The sequence below is a fragment of the Bombina bombina genome, chromosome 1, assembly GCF_027579735.1.
Source record: "Bombina bombina isolate aBomBom1 chromosome 1, aBomBom1.pri, whole genome shotgun sequence".
Classification (NCBI taxonomy): domain Eukaryota; kingdom Metazoa; phylum Chordata; class Amphibia; order Anura; family Bombinatoridae; genus Bombina; species Bombina bombina.
The window spans coordinates 443,224,169-443,245,193 of record NC_069499.1 but is presented as its reverse complement, the minus strand read 5'-3'; positions in this window follow the sequence as shown (position 1 = coordinate 443,245,193).

The following is a 21,025-nucleotide window of genomic DNA, read 5'->3' as shown; positions in this document are numbered from 1 at the left end:
CACACACACACACACACACACACACACACACACACACATATATATATATATATATATATATATATATATATATATATATATATATATATATATATATATATATATATATATATATATATATATATATATATATATATATATATCCTTCACTGTATGATAGTTTGTCAGTAGGTAGTTGTTTAACCTTAAACATCTTCTTTGGTGACTGACAGTTATTTAAGCAAAATATCTGCTTGGATAAATATGTAATGAATATACAAACTGGCCTTCAAAAGTACTTAAAAAATACAACAGTAGTTAGGATAGGTTTAGGAATTGTATCCTAGGGGATAAAGTCACATGATACAATCATAATAAAGTATATACTTGTATTGTTTCTGAATGTATTAAATGCATACAACATATTTTCAGTTGTGTTTTAAGTCACATAGTTGTATAGATTCAGCAATAACTACTTATTCTTTGCATGTATGACAGATAGACAAACAGTATTTAGTGACTAATCCGTTTAAGTATTTTAATGCCTAATGAAGATGTATTGAAGGGAGAAAGGCATATGCTGTTTCACAGTGGTCACTTTGTAGTGCACACTGCACTGTGTAGTCTGTGTCAGTCTCAATCACGCAGTGGATCCAGGAAGAATACCGCATTCCCTCTCAGTCCAGGCCAGGCTGCGCAAGTGAGCTCCGCTTCCACTGTCACCACGTCATGCGCACCCACATACAATCCCATAGGATAGCAATAGCCGGGCCAGCCATTTAAGTCATTTGTAATTGGTTGATTTAGCCACCCGGCCCTGAGTTCAGTAGAGTGGCCCTAGGGACTCAAAATTCTGCTGCCCCTTAAAAATCTGCTGCCCTAGGCACCGGCCTCGTTGGGCTATGCCTTAATACGCCCCTGATAAGTACACAAAAATACACTGCTCTAATGGATATCAAACAACTGCAAACACAACAAAGGTTACCCCCCTTCAACAACAAAAAATCTTTGTTAAATATATGTGTATCCAAATTATTGGAACCATTTTAGTCAATACTTTGTGCTACCTTCCTTTGCCAAGATAACAGCTGCCTGATGAGGTTGGAGAATACATGGCAAGGGATCTAAGACTATTCCTCCCCACAGAATCTTTCCAGATCCTTCAAATTTTGAGGTAGAAGCTGATGGACTCTCTTCTTGAGTTCACCCAACAGGTTTTCTATAGGGATCAAGTAAGGGGACTGGGATGGCCATGGCAGGACCTTGATTTTGTGGTCATTCAACCATTTCTGTGTTGATTTTGATGTATGCTTTGGATCATTGGCCTGCTGGAAGATACAACCATCGCACATATTAAGGTTTCTGGCAGAGGCTGTCAGGAGTCTATGATGCCATGTATCCTAACAAAAATCCCCCCCCAAAAAAGCCGTAATAAAAGTGCCGTAATAAAAGTCACAAAACCAAGCGCTATAAAATTGCACTTACAATGTTATACTTTATTATAGGCAACAAAAGCAACAAACTCACTTGCCCACATTCCACTTCTCGTCTCCTTTTTCGAGTGGTTGGCGTTACTTGTCAAAAAGCTCCTTTGCTGTATCGTTGGTGACGTCTTTTAGCCGTAAGTGAGTTCACAGCTTCTAGGACTACGAGTACTCCTGTGTCTCAGTATACCTCTCTGTACCTCTACGCGTTTCGTCTGCTAGCGTGCAGACTTTTTGAAGAGGGTGAATGTCTCCCTCTTGAAAAAAGTCTGCATGCTTGTGGACTTCACTGACGATACCGCCAAGGAGCTTTTTCACAAGTAATGCCGACCATTTGGAGAAGAAGATGAAGAAGTGGGATGTGGGCAAGCGAGTTAGTTGCTTTTGGAAATACGTTTGTTTAAAACTGCACATAATAAAGTTTGACATTGTAAGTGCAATTTTATAGCCCTTGGTTTTGTGATTTTTATTACGGCACTTGAGTCTGTTTTGCGATTTTTTTTTCTTTTTAGAGTGAAGTGGAGTTGTTTTACAAATGATGTTGTGAACGAATAATTAGTTGTTTTGATTCTGTTTTTCACACTGTTTTTATGCAATTGTGAGATTTTTATATTTGTGTGACTCACTTATTTTATATGTATATTTGTTTTCAATGTTGCTTTGTATAGTTTATATTCATAATTAGATTTACTGATTGTAGGTTTACTCACCCCAAGGGCAGCTAACGCTAATTAGTTTGTGCTTCATAATATATATATATATATATATATATATATATATATGTAAACAGGAAAGAGAGAGCCTAATAGTGTGATATCGCACTGACAAATGAAGAGCAAAGTAGTTTGTCTGGATTTGAGAGCTTTGCATTGTGTGGCTGTGTTAGGGACTCAGGTATTGGAAAGGACCTTGACGTGGTGCCTGAGCTTTTCCCATTTGGCCAGATGCTGTGACTAACCTTTCCATTTTAAATCTTAGCTGTGAGCTAGCTGCCCCTTGGTTCAGTACTGGTCCTATTGAAGCTTCACGGACTGTTTTCACAAACACTGAACCGACCCGCACACGCTGTGTTCCGAGGGATTTCCTCTATTGCTAAGCTGATCATCTGGGCCACAGATGCCGAATCAACGCACACACGTTGTGTGCAGAGGGATTTCCTCCATTGCAGCATTCACGAACGGCTGAGTACCCGCTATTGGTAGATAATACACAGGACCGATCCCCCAGCGTACTGACTGCTGTTAAAGGTCAGCCTGCTTGCATGCACTAATCGGTAGTGCCAACTTGTTTGTGAGTACATTTCTATGATTGCTATTTCTCCTCTGCTCTTCATTTGTCAGTGCGATATCACACTATTAGGCGCTCTCTTTCCTGTTTCCATATCCTAGATCATCCGACTCACCACCGGTCCTGCAGAGGAGCTGCCTTCACCTTTTGGAATGGTTTGGTGACTTCACCATTTTTTAACACTTTCACAAATATTGTTGAAATCGGCTGCTATCTAAATAGAACATTTTGTGTTCCTAATTTTTTTCTACTTCAGACTTTTATTTATATTGATTTGGTATTTTTGCCCTTTTTTTCCCTTTTTTGAGTATAACTTGATAAGTTCGTATATATACACACTTTAAAGCCTTAACGTCCACAGTATAAAAATCAAACTAAAGAGTAAATGTATAAATATACATACTTGTATATAAAGAGTCTCTACTGCCGGGGTATAAAAAACAAGGTAGAGTGGTGGAAATGCTGTATGGAAGTTCTGTGTTATGTCTTGACGTGCTTTCCTTAAATGGACTAAACATTGACCTCCAGTTACTTCCAGATCTCCAAATAAGCACTTGCCTAGATCTCACCTCCTCGGTTCCAGTGCCGTGTAGACTCCAGTAGGGCATCTTCTACTGTCAGCCAATCAGTATCCTTCTTCGATTCTCAGCGCTGACAGTGGATCCAGTCATCTGGTCAAAGCCAATCCATTACTAACCATCTATTAAAGGTCCAGCACTGGTCAACGAGTATTTTCAGCCTTGGACGGTCCTCCGTCTATGTAGCTATAGCAGGCTATGTAAATGGACGTTTGGCAAAACTGCAGGGGGAAGAGGGGAGAAGACGTATGCTCCCAGAACAGCTGGCAATCAAACATTTTGCAGAAGAAAGAATGCGGAGCGTCATCCAATTTTCTTAAAAGTTAGCATTTATTTTGTAACGAGTACACTCTTAAAAATGCATAACAGTCCATGCACAGATAGAAAGAACACAGCAGTAAGGAGCTTACGCGTTTCGGCTTCAAAAAGCCGTAATCATAGCACTGCTAAATTTTAAGAAAATTGGATGATGCTCTGCTTGCTTTCTTCTGCAAAATGTAAATACATATATACACATATAAATACATAAAGATATATGAACACACATAGGAAAACACACACCTTGCAAAACATCTACAGTTCAGTTAGGTTTGATGGTTGCCGAGCATGGACAGCCCGCTTCAAATCACCCCACATATTTTCAATGATATTCAGGTCTGGGGACTGGGATGGCCATTCCAGAAAATTGTACTTGTTCATCTGCATAAATGCCAGAGTAGATTTTGAGCAGTGTTTTGGGTCGTTGTCTTGTTGAAATATCCAGCCCCGGCATAACTTCAACTTTGTGACTGATTCCTCAACATTATTTTCAAGTATCTGCTGATATTAAGTCATGCGACCCTCAACTTTAACAAGGTTCCCAGTACCGGCACTGGCCACAGCATGATGGAACATCCACCAAATTTTACTGTGGGTAACAAGTGTTTGTCTTGGAACACTGTGTTCTTTTGCCGCCATGCATAATGCCCCTTGTTATGACCAAATAACTCAATCTTTGTTTCATCAGTCCACAGCACCTTTTTCCAAAACGAAGCTGGCTTTTCCAAATGTGCATTTGCATACCTCAAGCGACTCTGTTTGTGGCGTGTGTGCAGGAAAGGCTTCTTCCGTATCACTCTCCCATACAGCTTCTCCTTGTGCAAAGTGCCCTGAATTGTTGTATGATGCACAGTAACACCATCTGCAGCAAGATGATGTTGTACGTCTTTGGAGGTTTTTGACCGTTCTCACCATCCTTTGCCTCTCCGATATTTTACTTGGCCTGCCACTTCTGGCCTTAACAAGAACTGTGCCTGTGGTCTTCCATTTCCTCACAGTGGACACTGACAGCTTAAATCTATGCAATAGCTTTTTGTAGCCTTCCCCTAAACCATAATGTTGAACATTCTTTGTTTTCAGGTCATTTGAGAGTTGTTTTGAGGCCCCAATGTTGCCACTCTTCAGAGGAGAGTCAAAGAGAACAACAACTTGCAATTGGCCACCTTAAATACCTTTTTTCATGATTGGATACACCTGTCTATGAAGTTCAAGGCTTAATGGGCTCACCAAACCAATTGTGTGTTCCAATTAATCAGTGCTAGATAGTTACAGGTATTCAAATCAACAAAATGACAAGGGTGCCCATATTTATGTTTTGATGCATATTGCACATTTTCTGTTAATCCAATAAACCTAATTTCACTACTGAAATATTACTTTGTCCTTCAGTTATTTGATAGATCAAAATGAAATTGCTGATCCAAACACCTAATTATTTATAAAAAATCATGGAAATTGTCAGGGGTGCCTACACTTTTGCATATAACTGTGTGTATATATATATATATATATATATATATATATATATATATATATATATATATATATATATATATATATATATATATATATATATATATATATATATACACATACATTCATATGCATATTTAGACATGTATATGTATGTATCTCAATGTTAAAGCCCTTTGCAGACTTTTTTTTTTTCTAACACTTGAGACCTCATATTTTTGAGCCCTTATAACTTTTCTGTGCAATATTATTTTTAATAATTTTTATCAGATGTTATTATTATGATTGTAACTGTACCTTGTAATATATTTCTGCAATATTCATATTTAATAATGTGTTTAACTGTGTATCTACAGTAAATATTTAAAATTCCAATGTTCTTCACAAAGGTGAATATATTCTAAGTATATATACATATATATATATATATATATATATATATATATATATATATATATATATATAAACACAAGGTAAAGTCCAGCACCAATTCACCACAATATGAGGGTGCAAGCAGCCTCTGTCTCACCTTTGACAGATATTGATATCCAAAATAGAAATGGCTGCAGCACACCAAATGAAGTTTAAAGCATTTTTATTACAAGCAGTGAAATACAGGCGACGTTTCGGGCTTCTGCCCTTTCTCAAGCCAAGTGATTAATACATAACTCAACTCCACCTTTTATAGGCAGTGCATGTGACAAATAACAGGTGTGAACAATTATAATTGTTATAGTAAGTTTTTTTACAAAGAAATAGTGACTCAATATCATAATCACAATTTTCAATTTCTAATATGTGTTTTCAAACCTTCATATTGCATTAAAGACATTTATTTTATTTTATACCTAGTTACAATGTGAATGAACAAGATGACCTAAATGGTCCATTAACTTATATGTGAATTATGTGTGAATTTTTGTTAGTGCATATCAATAAGATACATTTGTGATATTTACAAAAACATTAATTTATTAAAAAAATACTAACAAATAAATTCTAATCTTGCAAGATGTGTTGTTTTTCTGATGGATCTTAAAGGACCAGTCAACACATTAGATTTGCATAATCAACAAATGCAAGATAAAAAGACAATGCAATAGCACTTAGTCTGAACTTCAAATGAGTAGTAGATTTTTTTATAACAAATTTCAAAGTTATGTATATTTCCACTCCCCTTGTACCATGTGATAGCAATCAGCCAATCACAAATGCATATACGTATAGTCTGTGAACATTTTTTTTAATGGAAGTAAATTGGAAAGTTGTTTAAAATTACATGCTGTATCTGAATCATGAAAATTTAATTTAACCTGAGTGTCCCTTTAAAAGGGGAAAAAATGCACAAGCTAAAAATATTACTTCCTGAATATATAATTAAACAAAGAAAGACAATGTTCTATATTAATGCCTATGTTACTACCAAAACTTTATTTTATATTATTCTGCAAATTTCTTTCTCAGGTTGTCCTTTTAATCCTTATGTAAATCTTGATCTAAATTATAGAGAAAAAGTTTACAATTAATAATCACAGTTGACCAATTATAGGAACAAAAACAGGTTATAATCTTTATTTAAGCCCTTAGGGTACATACTTTCCAATCTATTAATCCATATAACTTCTCTCTGTTGTAATTTTTTAATCCTATCTTGGCCTCTTCTTTGTATAGGAACTTGTTCCAATATCTGGAACCTTAATTGATTTACATTATGATTTTTTTCTTTAAAGTGTGCCGCCACCGGCAAATCTGAGATGGCCTTACATATGGTATATTTATGTTGTGTGAGTCTGTCTTTCATTTTTTGGGTAGTTTCCCCTACATAAATAATTCCACAGGGACATTTTAATAAATATATAACATAATCTGATTGGCAAGTAAATAAACCATTAATCTTGTACCTTTTGCCTGTTTGTGGGTGGACAACCTCACTTCCTTTTTATAACACTGCTACAATGTGAGCAATTAAAACAGGGACAAGTACCTTTTTTATTAGAAAACAATATCTTTGATTTACTGCTCCCTATATCTGTTTTGACTAGGTAATCTTGTAAATTCCTCGGTCTTTTATATGATAGTAATGGAAAAGATTGAAATTCTTTTATTCCCTGATAATTACTTTTCAAGATGTGCCAATGTTTTTTTGACTATTCCGGATATTTGCTTACTATTAACATTATATGTGCTCACAAATGGAATTCTGTCCATCTGTGTACTTTTAAATTTTTTTCTGTAAAAGTTGATTAAGTGGGATTAGATTAACTTTGTTTAATTCATTTTCCAATATTTTTGTTGGATAGCCCCTTTGTTTAAATTTGGTGGCGCTATATAGATGATGTCTTTATGATATGGTTGGGAGATGTAGGTTGGACCCTTAATGTATTCCTTAATCAAATTAACTCTAATTCTGCTAACATTGAATTTACCATGCAATATAACAATAAACGTATTGATTTTCTTGATGTGACAGTATTAATAGAGGATAATATGTTTAAAACTGATCTTTTTGTTAAGAAAACGGATAAAAATACTTTTTTGTCTTATAAAAGCTGTCATCCAGAAAACACAATTAAATCTTTACCTAAGTCCTAATATACTCGTATTAAACGTATAGTGAGTGACAAGGATTCATGTGAAAAAAGATTACTAGAAATGGGACAAAAATTTATACAAAGGGGCTATCCGACAAAAATATTGGAAAATGAATTAAACAAAGTTAATCTAATCCCACGTAATCAACTTTTACAGAAAAAATTTAAAAGTACACAGATGGACAGAATTCCATTTGTGAGCACATATAATGTTAATAGTAAGCAAATATTCGGAATAGTCAAAAAAACATTGGCACATCTTGAAAAGTAATTATCAGGGAATAAAAGAATTTCAATCTTTTCCATTACTATCATATAAAAGACTGAGGAATTTACAAGATTACCTAGTCAAAACAGATATAGGGAGCAGTAAATCAAAGATATTGTTTTCTAATAAAAAAGTTAATTGTCCCTGTTTTAATTGCTCACATTGTAGCAGTGTTATAAAAGGAAGTGAGGTTGTCCACCCACAAACAGGCAAAAGATACAAGATTAATGGTTTATTTACTTGCCAATCAGATTATGTTATATATTTATTAAAATGTCCCTGTGGACTTATTTATGTGGGGGAAACTACCCAAAAAATGAAAGACAGACTCACACAACATAAATATACCATACGTAAGGCCATCTCAGATTTGCCGGTGGCGGCACACTTTAAAGAAAAAAATCATAATGTAAATCAATTAAGGTTCCAGATATTGGAACAAGTTCCTATACAAAGAAGAGGCCAAGATAGTATTAAAAAATTACAACAGAGAGAAGTTATATGGATTAATAGATTGGAAAGTATGTACCCTAAGGGCTTAAATAAAGATTATAACCTGTTTTTGTTCCCATAATTGGTCAACTGTGATTATTAATTGTAAACTTTTTCTCTATAATTTAGATCAAGATTTACATAAGGATTAAAAGGACAACCTGAGAAAGAAATTTGCAGAATAATATAAAATAAAGTTTTGGTAGTAACATAGGCATTAATATAGAACATTGTCTTTCTTTGTTTAATTATATATTCAGGGAGTAATATTTTTAGCTTGTGCATTTCTTCCCCTTTTAAGATCCATCAGAAAAATAACACATCTTGCAAGATTAGAATTTATTTGTTAGTATTTTTTTAATAAATTAATGTTTTTGTAAATGTCACAAATGTATCTTATTGATATGCACTAACAAAAATTCACACATAATTCACATATAAGTTAATGGACCATTTAGGTCATCTTGTTCATTCACATTGTAACTAGGTATAAAATAAAATAAATGTCTTTAATGCAATATGAAGGTTTGAAAACACATATTAGAAATTGAAAATTGTGATTGTGATATTGAGTCACTGTTTCTTTGTAAAAAAACTTACTATAACAATTATAATTGTTCACACCTGTTATTTGTCATATGCACTGCCTATAAAAGGTGGAGGTGAGTTATGTATTAATCACTTGGCTTGAGAAAGGGCAGAAGCCCGAAACGTCACCTGTATTTCACTGCTTGTAATAAAAATGCTTTAAACTTCATTTGGTGTGCTGCAGCCATTTCTATTTTGGATATATATATTTATATATACTTATATGTAATTATGCTCCACTATAATGGCAAATGCACTCTCTGGAATTAAATCAATGTGATTTTTATATCTATGGCGGGATCAGACTGATATACTACAGGAAAGTTCTTCTCTGTGAAAAGCATTACTGGGCTAAAAGAAGCTGCACTCAGGTGGTAAATCACCATAGAACAGGCTAACAATAGTATTGAGCAAGTGGTTCGTTCCTGTGAGTGTGCTTCTCTCTGTGTGTATTTAGTCTCCCTATGGGAAAAAGGGGAAACCAGACATGGACTCCTTGCTCAGTGTGCTTAGAGGAATATGGCTGCACCTCACTGACGAGGCCCGCAGAAGGCCGAAACGATCGTCTGGGCTCGCTTCTCGGGTCTTTGGCTGGGATCAAGTGCAGTTTTCTGTGCTTGGTCTTGGTTGAAAGATTTGCTGCCTGGAGACCTGCTCCTTTGGCCTGGGGTCCTTTCCCTTTGGGATTTGGGCTCCTGCTGCTATTGGGGGGGGTGGCTACTCCTTAGGCTTAGAGCAACTGGGTAGTAGGGCCATCCCCTTGGCCTTGTGGCATCGTCCCTGGACTTCATTCACATGCTGCTTTTGGGGGGGCGCTCTGAAATTCAGCCTAAAGAGGCAATAGGGCAAATATGGCTACCAATGTGCCAAATGTTCCCCATACAGTTTGGGTGTTGATATCTGAGGACTTTCGAGAGAAGATTGGTTTGGCTCATGTCCAGCAGGTGGTTTTGGAGGGTGTTTTGAAGATGCCAAGAGCAAGTTTGCATTGTGTTCAGTCATTCCCTTCAAGAGGGATTTTTGATGTGGCTTTCACCGATGAGCATTATTTACAGACCTGCTATCAACGGACTATTGATATGGCTGCTGCTCCAGAGTTGGTTGGCATGAAATGTGTTGCCTGTGTGCAGAGGGAGAGAAGAATCCCGGTGACAGTACATATGTACAACCCTTGGGTCACTGATGTGGAAATTCGTCTGTTTCTTTGTCTCTACTTTGATGATGTTCAAGGAGGTAGCAAGCTTAAGAATCAGTTTGGGACTTTCAATGGAAAGCGCAGGTTCTGGGTGCGGTTTGTGCCTGATGAATTAGGTATTGGTGCAAAGAAACACCCTCCACAGACTTTCGCCATTGGTGGAAAACATAATTTATGCTTACCTGATAAATTCCTTTCTTCTGTAGTGTGATCAGTCCACGGGTCATCATTACTTCTGGGATATTAACTCCTCCCCAACAGGAAGTGCAAGAGGATTCACCCAGCAGAGCTGCACATAGCTCCTCCCCTCTACGTCACTCCCAGTCATTCGACCAAGGACCAACGAGAAAGGAAAAGCCAAGGGTGAAGTGGTGACTGGAGTATAAATTAAAAAATATTTACCTGCCTTAAAACTGGGCGGGCCGTGGACTGATCACACTACAGAAGAAAGGAATTTATCAGGTAAGCATAAATTATGTTTTCTTCTGTTAAGTGTGATCAGTCCACGGGTCATCATTACTTCTGGGATACCAATACCAAAGCAAAAGTACACGGATGACGGGAGGGATAGGCAGGCTCTTTATACAGAAGGAACCACTGCCTGAAGAACCTTTCTCCCAAAAATAGCCTCCGATGAAGCAAAAGTGTCAAATTTGTAAAATTTGGAAAAAGTATGAAGCGAAGACCAAGTTGCAGCCTTGCAAATCTGTTCAACAGAGGCCTCATTCTTAAAGGCCCAAGTAGAAGCCACAGCTCTAGTGGAATGAGCTGTAATCCTTTCAGGAGGCTGCTGTCCAGCAGTCTCATAAGCTAAACGAATTATGCTACGAAGCCAAAAAGAAAGAGAGGTAGCAGAAGCTTTTTGACCTCTCCTCTGCCCAGAGTAAACGACAAACAGAGAAGACGTTTGTCGAAATTCCTTAGTTGCCTGTAAGTAAAATTTTAGAGCACGGACTACATCCAGGTTGTGCAGTAGACGTTCCTTCTTCGAAGAAGGATTTGGGCATAAAGAAGGAACAACAATCTCTTGATTGATATTCCTGTTAGTAACTACCTTAGGTAAGAACCCAGGTTTAGTACGCAGAACTACCTTATCCGAATGAAAAATCAAATAAGGAGAATCACAATGTAAGGCTGATAACTCAGAGACTCTTCGAGCCGAGGAAATAGCCATTAAAAATAGAACTTTCCAAGATAACAACTTTATATCAATGGAATGAAGGGGTTCAAACGGAACGCCCTGTAAAACATTAAGAACAAGGTTTAAACTCCATGGTGGAGCAACCGTTTTAAACACAGGCTTAATCCTGGCCAAAGCCTGACAAAAAGCCTGGACGTCAGGAACTTCTGACAGACGTTTGTGTAACAGAATGGACAGAGCTGAGATCTGTCCCTTTAATGAACTAGCGGATAAACCCTTTTCTAAACCTTCTTGTAGAAAAGACAATATCCTAGGAATCCTAACCTTACTCCAAGAGTAACCCTTGGATTCACACCAATATAGGTATTTATGCCATATCTTATGGTAAATCTTTCTGGTAACAGGTTTCCTAGCCTGTATTAAGGTATCAATAACTGACTCAGAAAACCCACGTCTTGATAAAATCAAGCGTTCAATTTCCAAGCAGTCAGCTTCAGAGAAGTTAGACTTTGATGTTTGAAGGGACCCTGAATCAGAAGGTCCTGTTTCAGAGGTAGAGACCAAGGTGGACAGGATGACATGTCCACCAGATCTGCATACCAAGTCCTGCGTGGCCACGCAGGTGCTATTAGAATCACTGATGCTCTCTCTTGTTTGATTCTGGCAATCAATCGAGGAAGCATCGGGAAGGGTGGAAACACGTAAGCCATCCTGAAGTCCCAAGGTGCTGTCAGAGCATCTATCAGGACTGCTTCTGGATCCCTGGATCTGGACCCGTAACGAGGAAGCTTGGCGTTCTGTCGAGACGCCATGAGATCTATCTCTGGTTTGCCCCAACGTCGAAGTATTTGGGCAAAGACCTCCGGATGAAGTTCCCACTCCCCCGGATGCAAAGTCTGACGACTTAAGAAATCCGCCTCCCAGTTCTCCACTCCCGGGATGTGGATTGCTGACAGGTGGCAAGAGTGAGACTCTGCCCAGCGAATTATCTTTGATACTTCCATCATAGCTAGGGAGCTTCGTGTCCCTCCCTGATGGTTGATGTAAGCTACAGTCGTGATGTTGTCCGACTGAAACCTGATGAAACCCCGCGTTGTCAACTGGGGCCAAGCCAGGAGGGCATTGAGAACTGCTCTCAATTCCACAATGTTTATTGGCAGGAGACTCTCCTCCTGACTCCATTGTCCCTGAGCCTTCAGAGAATTCCAGACGGCACCCCAACCTAGAAGGCTGGCGTCTGTTGTTACAATTGTCCAGTCTGGTCTGCTGAATGGCACCCCCCTGGACAGATGTGGCCGAGAAAGCCACCAAAGAAGAGAATTTCTGGTCTCTTGATCCAGATTCAGAGAAGGAGATAAGTCTGAGTAATCCCCATTCCACTGACTTAGCATGCACAGTTGCAGTGGTCTGAGGTGTAGGCGTGCAAAGGGTACTATGTCCATTGCCGCTACCATTAAGCCGATTACCTCCATGCATTGAGCCACTGACGGGTGTTGAATGGAATGAAGGGTGCGGCAAGCACTTTGAAGTCTTGTTAACCTGTCCTCTGTCAGGTAAATCTTCATTTTTACAGAATCTATAAGAGTCCCCAGGAAGGGAACTCTTGTGAGTGGAACGAGTGAACTTTTCTTTTCGTTTACCTTCCATCCATGTGACCTTAGAAATGCCAGTACTAACTCTGTATGAGACTTGGCAGTTTGAAAGCTTGAAGCTTGAATTAGAATGTCGTCTAGGTATGGAGCTACCGAGATTCCCCGCGGTCTTAGTACCGCCAGAAGAGCACCCAGAACCTTTGTGAAGATTCTTGGAGCTGTAGCCAATCCGAATGGAAGAGCCACAAACTGGTAATGCCTGTCTAGGAAGGCAAACCTTAGGTACCGGTAATGATCTTTGTGAATCGGTATGTGAAGGTAAGCATCTTTTAAATCTACAGTGGTCATGTACTGACCCTCTTGGATCATAGGTAAAATTGTCCGAATAGTCTCCATCTTGAACGATGGAACTCTTAGGAACTTGTTTAGGATCTTTAAGTCCAGGATTGGTCTGAAAGTTCCCTCTTTTTTGGGAACCACAAACAGATTTGAGTAAAACCCCTGTCCCTGTTCCGATCGTGGAACTGGGTGGATTACTCCCATTAACAAGAGCTCTTGTACGCAGCGTAGAAACGCCTCTTTCTTTGTCTGGATTGTTGACAACCTTGACAGATGAAATCTCTCTCTTGGAGGAGAGTATTTGAAGTCCAGAAGGTATCCCTGAGATATTATTTCTAGCGCCCAGGGATCCTGGACATCTCTTGCCCAAGCCTGGGCGAAGAGAGAAAGCCTGCCCCCCACTAGATCCGATCCCGGATCGGGGGCCCTCAATTCATGCCGTTTTAGGGGCAGCAGTAGGTTTCCTGGTCTGCTTGCCCTTGTTCCAGGACTGGTTAGGTTTCCAGCCTTGTCTGTAGCGAGCAACAGCTCCTTCCTGTTTTGGTGCAGAGGAAGTTGATGCTGCTCCTGCTTTGAAATTACGAAAGGAACGAAAATTAGACTGTCTAGTCTTAGATTTGGCTTTGTCCTGAGGCAGGGCATGGCCTTTACCTCCTGTAATGTCAGCGATAATCTCTTTCAACCCGGGCCCGAATAAGGTCTGCCCTTTGAAAGGTATATTAAGCAATTTAGACTTAGAAGTAACATCAGCTGACCAGGATTTTAGCCACAGCGCCCTGCGTGCCTGAATGGCGAATCCTGAATTCTTCGCCGTAAGTTTAGTTAGATGTACTACGGCCTCCGAAATGAATGAATTAGCTAGTTTAAGGACTCTAAGCCTGTCCGTAATGTCGTCCAGAGTAGCTGAACTAATGTTCTCTTCCAGAGACTCAATCCAGAACGCCGCTGCAGCCGTGATCGGCGCAATGCATGCAAGGGGTTGCAATATAAAACCTTGTTGAACAAACATTTTCTTAAGGTAACCCTCTAATTTTTTATCCATTGGATCTGAAAAGGCACAGCTATCCTCCACCGGGATAGTGGTACGCTTAGCTAAAGTAGAAACTGCTCCCTCTACCTTAGGGACCGTTTGCCATAAGTCCCGTGTGGTGGCGTCTATTGGAAACATTTTTCTAAATATCGGAGGGGGTGAGAACGGCACACCGGGTCTATCCCACTCCTTAGAAACAATTTCAGTAATTCTCTTAGGTATAGGAAAAACCTCAGTACTCGTCGGTACCGCAAAATATTTATCCAACCTACACATTTTCTCTGGTATTGCAACTGTGTTACAATCATTCAGAGCCGCTAACACCTCCCCTAGTAATACACGGAGGTTTTCCAGTTTAAATTTAAAATATGAAATATCTGAATCCAGTTTTGGATCAGAACCGTCACCCACAGAATGAAGTTCTCCGTCCTCATGTTCTGCAACCTGTGACGCAGTGTCTGACATGGCCCTAATATTATCAGCGCACTCTGTTCTCACCCCAGAGTGATCACGCTTACCTCTTAGTTCTGGTAATTTAGCCAAAACTTCAGTCATAACAGAAGCCATATCCTGTAATGTGATTTGTAATGGCCGGCCAGATGTACTCGGCGCTACAATATCACGCACCTCCCGAGCGGGAGATGCAGGTACTGGCACGTGAGGCGAGTTAGTCGGCATAACTCTCCCCTCGTTGTTTGGTGAAATTTGTTCAATTTGTACAGATTGACTTTTATTTAAAGTAGCATCAATACAGTTAGTACATAAATTTCTATTGGGCTCCACTTTGGCATTGCAACAAATGACACAGGTATCTTCCTCTGAATCAGACATGTTTAACACACTAGCAAATAAACTTGCAACTTGGAATACAATTCAATTAAAAACGTACTGCGCCTTTAAGAAGCACAGAAAATCTATAACAGTTGAAAATTAATAAATTGAAACAGTTATAGCCTCAATCCTTGTAAACAACACAACTTTAGCAAAGGTTTAATCCCAATAGCAAAGATAACAAATTCTGAAAGCAGGAAACAATTACAGGATAAACGTTTTTTATCACAGTCAACTATAATTCTCACAGCTCTGCTGAGAGAAATTACCTCCCTCAAAATAAGTTTGAAGACCCCTGAGTTCTGTAGAGATGAACCGGATCATGCAGGGAATACAATGAGCTGCTGACTGAAATAACTGATGCATAGAAAAGGCGCCAAAAAACGGCCCTTCCCCCTCACACACAGCAGTGAGAGAGAACAGAAACTGACAGAAAAAGATTAAGCAACTGCCAAGTGGAAAAATGGTGCCCAAACATTTATTCACTCAGTACCTCAGCAAATGAAAACGATTTTACATTCCAGCAAAAACGCTAAACATAATTTCTAGTTATTAAACAGCTTTATGTACTTCTTACAGTGTAATTCTAGTGAAGTACCATTCCCCAGAATACTGAAGTGTAAAGTATACATACATGACATTATATCGGTATGGCAGGATTTTCTCATCAATTCCATTGTCAGAAAATAAAAGCTGCTACATACCTCTATGCAGATTCATCTGCCCGCTGTCCCCTGATCTGAAGTTTACCTCTCCTCAGATGGCCGAGAAACAGCAATATGATCTTAACTACTCCGGCTAAAATCATAGCAAAAACTCTGGTAGATTCTTCTTCAAACTCTGCCAGAGAGGTAATAACACACTCCGGTGCTATTTTAAAATAACAAACTTTTGATTGAAGATATAAAACTAAGTATAATCACCATAGTCCTCTCACACCTCCTATCTAGTCGTTGGGTGCAAGAGAATGACTGGGAGTGACGTAGAGGGGAGGAGCTATGTGCAGCTCTGCTGGGTGAATCCTCTTGCACTTCCTGTTGGGGAGGAGTTAATATCCCAGAAGTAATGATGACCCGTGGACTGATCACACTTAACAGAAGAAATAGAGGTTTCCTATACTATGATGACATGCCTCTTTTTTGCCGTAGTTGCAACCTGTTTGGTCACATTGCTGAAAATTGCCCAGGTGCCAGATGTCGAAATTGCGGTGAGGAGGATAATCTTGTTGCCCACTGTAGTAAACGCCGGACCTGTGACCTGTGTGGTTCTTCAAGTCATCTGTGCAGGATGTGTCTTTTGATGATGTTGCAGGGGCTTGATAGAGTGAAGCCTTCCTATGCTGATGTTGCAAAAAAAACATCTTCAGTTGCAGTTGAGCCATCTGTGAATGAGGAGGAGGTCTCTGATGAGGCATTGAACTCTATATTACCTCTTTTGTGCAAGAAATCTGCAGTTGGGGTCCCTGTCAGAGAGGTGTCTGATGCTCCTGTGGTGGTTCCTGTGGCTGAGAAGGTGGAGGAAGCCCAATCTCATCTTCAGGAGGTGGATCTTACTACATCTAATGTGATAGCTGCTTCAGATGTTCTTGAAGCCCTGTTGCCCAATTATGTGGATGATACTGTTGCTGTTCCTGGGACAGAGAATTTTTCCTTCACTGAGTCATCTTGTGATCCTGCTCCTGATGCTGTTCCTGGTGAAGGGGAGAACATTGATTGGTCTGCTGTTGTGTCCTCTAGTTCTGAGGAGGAAATGGACACTGCAGGGAAAAAATCTGCCTCCAAGCAAAAAAAAGATGCGGATTCTGATGGATGGGAGAGTCCTGATTTGGATCTTCCAGTAGTTACGGGTGCAGATCCAGATACTACAAGTGATGCTGACTCTTTAATTTCAGAGTTTCCTTCTGTCTCTACTAAAGACATTCCTTCTGACTCAAGCCAGTGTATAGGTGACTTTTCTGATGCCTCTTCTATTGGTTATCTAGATAAAAGAGATGTGAACCAACTTGCTGAAGTTACTGGTTATGAGGCTGGCAAGGGGGAGCCTAGGAGGTCGGAACGTCACAGAGGCAGATTTAAAGGACCTCCTTTGAGTCCTAAGAAAAAGAAAGGAAAGAAGAAGTCCTGATGTTATTTCTTTTTTTGTTTTTCTTTAATTTATTTTCGTGATGTTTCTGACCATTTCTTCCCTTAATGTCAGGTGTATGAAAACTATAGCAAGGAGAGCTGCATTTTTTAAGTTATTATCTGTATGTTCTGCTAATATTTTTTGTTTGCAGGAATGTGGTCTCTCTGAACATCCTAAATGTGCTTTCTGGGAATATGGTCCTAAAGTATGGTCTTGTTCTTCTGATAGGAATGGGGGGGTGGGAGTTTTGTTTAAGGGGTTTTGTTTTTCTATCCTTAATGTAGTTCATATTGTCCCAGGTCGGGTACTTTTGGTTAGTTTTAATTTTTGTGGGACTGTTTTTCGTTTGTTTAATGTATATGCTTCTCCAAATAGGGTAGAACGTTTGCTTAATTTTGAAACTTTAAAGTTTTTTCTGCCAGGTCAAGAGCCAACTTCTTTGGTTGGGGATTTTAATTGTATTATTAAGAATGGGGACAGAGAGGGTGGGAGTGATTGTAGGGTGGATAGCTCAGGGAAGTTTTTACTTGATTTGCTTAAATCTTTCAGTTTGAAGGATGCCTTCGGGTCTGTTTCATTTTCAGGGGAGGGTTTTACTTTCTTTAGTGATAGTGGTGGGATAAAATCTCGAATTGATTTTTGTTTTTTATCTAAATTTCTATGTGTTGATGATTTTTCTTTAAAGCGGATGCCCTTTACGGATCATGCCCTTTTGATGTGTAAGGTGAATTGTGATTTGAAGATAAAGTATGGTAAGGGTGTTTGGAAGCTGAATGTGGATTTGTTAGAAGATGAGAAAATTAAGGGTCAGTTTGTTTGGATGTATGAAAGGTGGCGTGACAGAAAGTGTGATTTTAGTAATGTGCTTATGTGGTGGGAATGGTTGAAGGTGGAAATAAAGAGGTTTTTTATTAAGAAAGGCTGTGAGAAAGCTAGAATGGAAAGGGAGTTGTATGATAAATGGTATCTGAGGTTGTTGTATTTGTATGAATTGAGAAATTGTGGTATTGATGTGCATGAGGAAATTGCTGAAGCAAGAAAGATAATTAAAAATTGTATGCATGAAAAAGGAAGGAAAATTGTTTTTATGGCAAGATTGGAGAAAATGGAAAAGGATGAGTCTTGTAGTAAATATTTTTTTAAGAAAGCTTTTGAAGGAAAGACTGGTTTTGTTAGTGTTTTTGATAAGGTTAAGTGTGAAATTAATGGTACGCATGGTGTTTTGCGTGAAGTTCATGAGTTTTACAGTGAGCTGTATAAACAAAAAACAAGAGATGTTTTATTGGAAAAGGAGTTGTTGGAAGACATTGAGGTTAAGTTGGAAAAATATGATAATGATTTGTTAGAAAGGGATCTAAGTTTGGATGAGATTGCAGAGGTTGTTAGGAGTTTTAAGAATGGGAAGGTATCTGGTTGTGATGGTTTGCCTGTTGAATTTTATACTTGTTTTTGGAATTTGATTGGGGTGGATATGTTGGATGTTTGTAAGTTTGTTTTTAGAATGAATGTTTTGCCTGTTTCAATGAGGAAAGGTTTAATTGTTTTGTTATTTAAAAAGGGTGATAAGAGAGATTTGAGGAATTGGAGGCCGATTACGTTGTTGAATGTTGACTATAAGGTTATTGCAAAGGTGTTGGCAAATAGAATGCGTGGAGTGATTGGTAAGGTTGTGGGTGAAGAGCAAGTGTGTGCTGTTCCTGGGCGTCAGATTTCTGAAAGTTTGTTGTTACTTCGTGATGTACTGTGGTATGTGAGGGAGAGGATGAGGTCTGTTGCTGTTGCTATTGTGGATTTTGAAAAAGCGTATGATAGGGTAGTGCATAATTTTATGTTTCATGTTTTAGAACGTTTAGGTTTTTCTGGTAAGATTATTGGATGGTTTAAATGTTTGTATTGTGATATTGTGAGTCAAGTTCAGGTTAATGTTTTTTTGACTGAGGAATTTTGTGTTAAATCTGGAGTGCGTCAAGGATGTCCTTTGTCTCCTGTGTTATTTGTATGTGTCATTGAGCCATTGTTAACTAGTTTGAGGAAGGATAAATTAGTTAGAGGTGTGAGTGTTCCTGGTAGTAATGGAAGGTGTTTAAAAGTGATTGGGTATATGGATGATGTGAGTGTGGTATGTGAGACTCAGGCTGGTTTGAGGAGGGTGAAAACTTTAATTGAATGTTTTTGTATGGCAAGTGGTTTCAGAGTTAATTGGAATAAGTGTAAAGTTAAAGATTTTGGTAATGATAGGGAGATTGATTCCTGTGGATGGCCTGTGACTGACGGTGCAATTGAGGTTTTGGGTGTGAAATTTGATGTGGATTTGAAAGGCTTGGAAAGTTGGGAGAATGTTTTTGATAAAGTGAGTAGAATACTTAAGTTTTGGTCTTTAAGGACTTTATCTTTGGAAGGAAAAATGTTAGTTATTAAATCGGTTTTGATCCCTATTATGTTATATTTGGCATTAGTTTTTCCGCCTCCTGAGAGGATTTTTCGGAAAATTTTGAGAGTGTTGTTTTCTTTTTTCTGGGGTTCTGGTATGGAGCATTTGAAAAGAGATGTTGTTGTTAAGAGTAAGAATGTTGGTGGTAAGGGTTTTCCAAATGTGGAGAGATTTTTGGCTGTGAAGTATATTAGTAGGTGTGTGGTTCTGAGTGGTAAGGATAGCATGGCTGGTTGTATGGTGAAGTATGCTTGTGGAAATGTCTTAAGACGATATGGTTTGTTTGAGATTGATAGAAAGAAACCGGTATGTTTTGCTGTTCCGTGGTTTTATGTAAGGGTGGAATGTTGGATTAAAAAATATGGTTTGGAGAATGTTAGTAGGGAGATGTGGTGTGCAAACAGAATGGTGTTGAAAATGTTGGAGAAGAAGGAAGGTCTTGAGTTGATTGGGGGTTTGAATGAAAATGAATGTGTGCTGGTATGGAAAAATGTGTGTAATAAGTATTTGATGAATAGGCAGAAAGATATTAGTTGGATGAGTGTGCCTAAGTGTTTGCCAACAAGGGATTTTCAGAGAATGCGTCGTTTAGTGGCTTCAGAAATGTGTCCTAGAGATGGTTGTTGTCAAAACGAGAGTGTTATTCATTTGTTTTGGAATTGTGAGTATGCTAGGGATGTTTGGAGAAGTTTGAAAAGGATGATTAAGGGTCTGACTGGAGTGCAGTTTTTTACTTTTAATATGATGATGTATGGTTTGTGTGGAAGTGGTGTGGAAAAGGAGAAAGCAAGATTGATATGGTTGTTGGCATGTTGTGTGAAGGAGGTGTTGTGGGATGTGCGTAATATTTTGATTTTTAAGAAAGAGGTAGTTACTGTAGGTAATTGTGTGGGTATGATCCGTGGGAAGTTGTTTTTGTATTTTTCTTTTGATAGGAGGCGATATGGGGAATTAGATTCTGAAGGCATCTGGAAGACAAAGAAGTGGAAGGATTGGATTATTTAGATTTTTTTTTTTCCTCCAGTTTGTTTTTGTCTGTATTTGAAATATGTTTAATTTTATTTTGTGCGATTATTTAAGTTTAATGTTTGCATTTTGTTTTTTGTTTTTCTGATGACAAAAATTTGGGTCAATATTTCAGTTTTGTAACAAGAGATATTTTGTTTGCATTTGTTATTATGATTTTATTTTGTATATATGCATATATGATTATTTTTCTAATAAAATAATTACGAAACGATCATCTGGGGTTGCTGTGTTCCTTGTTCAGAGAGGAATTGCCTG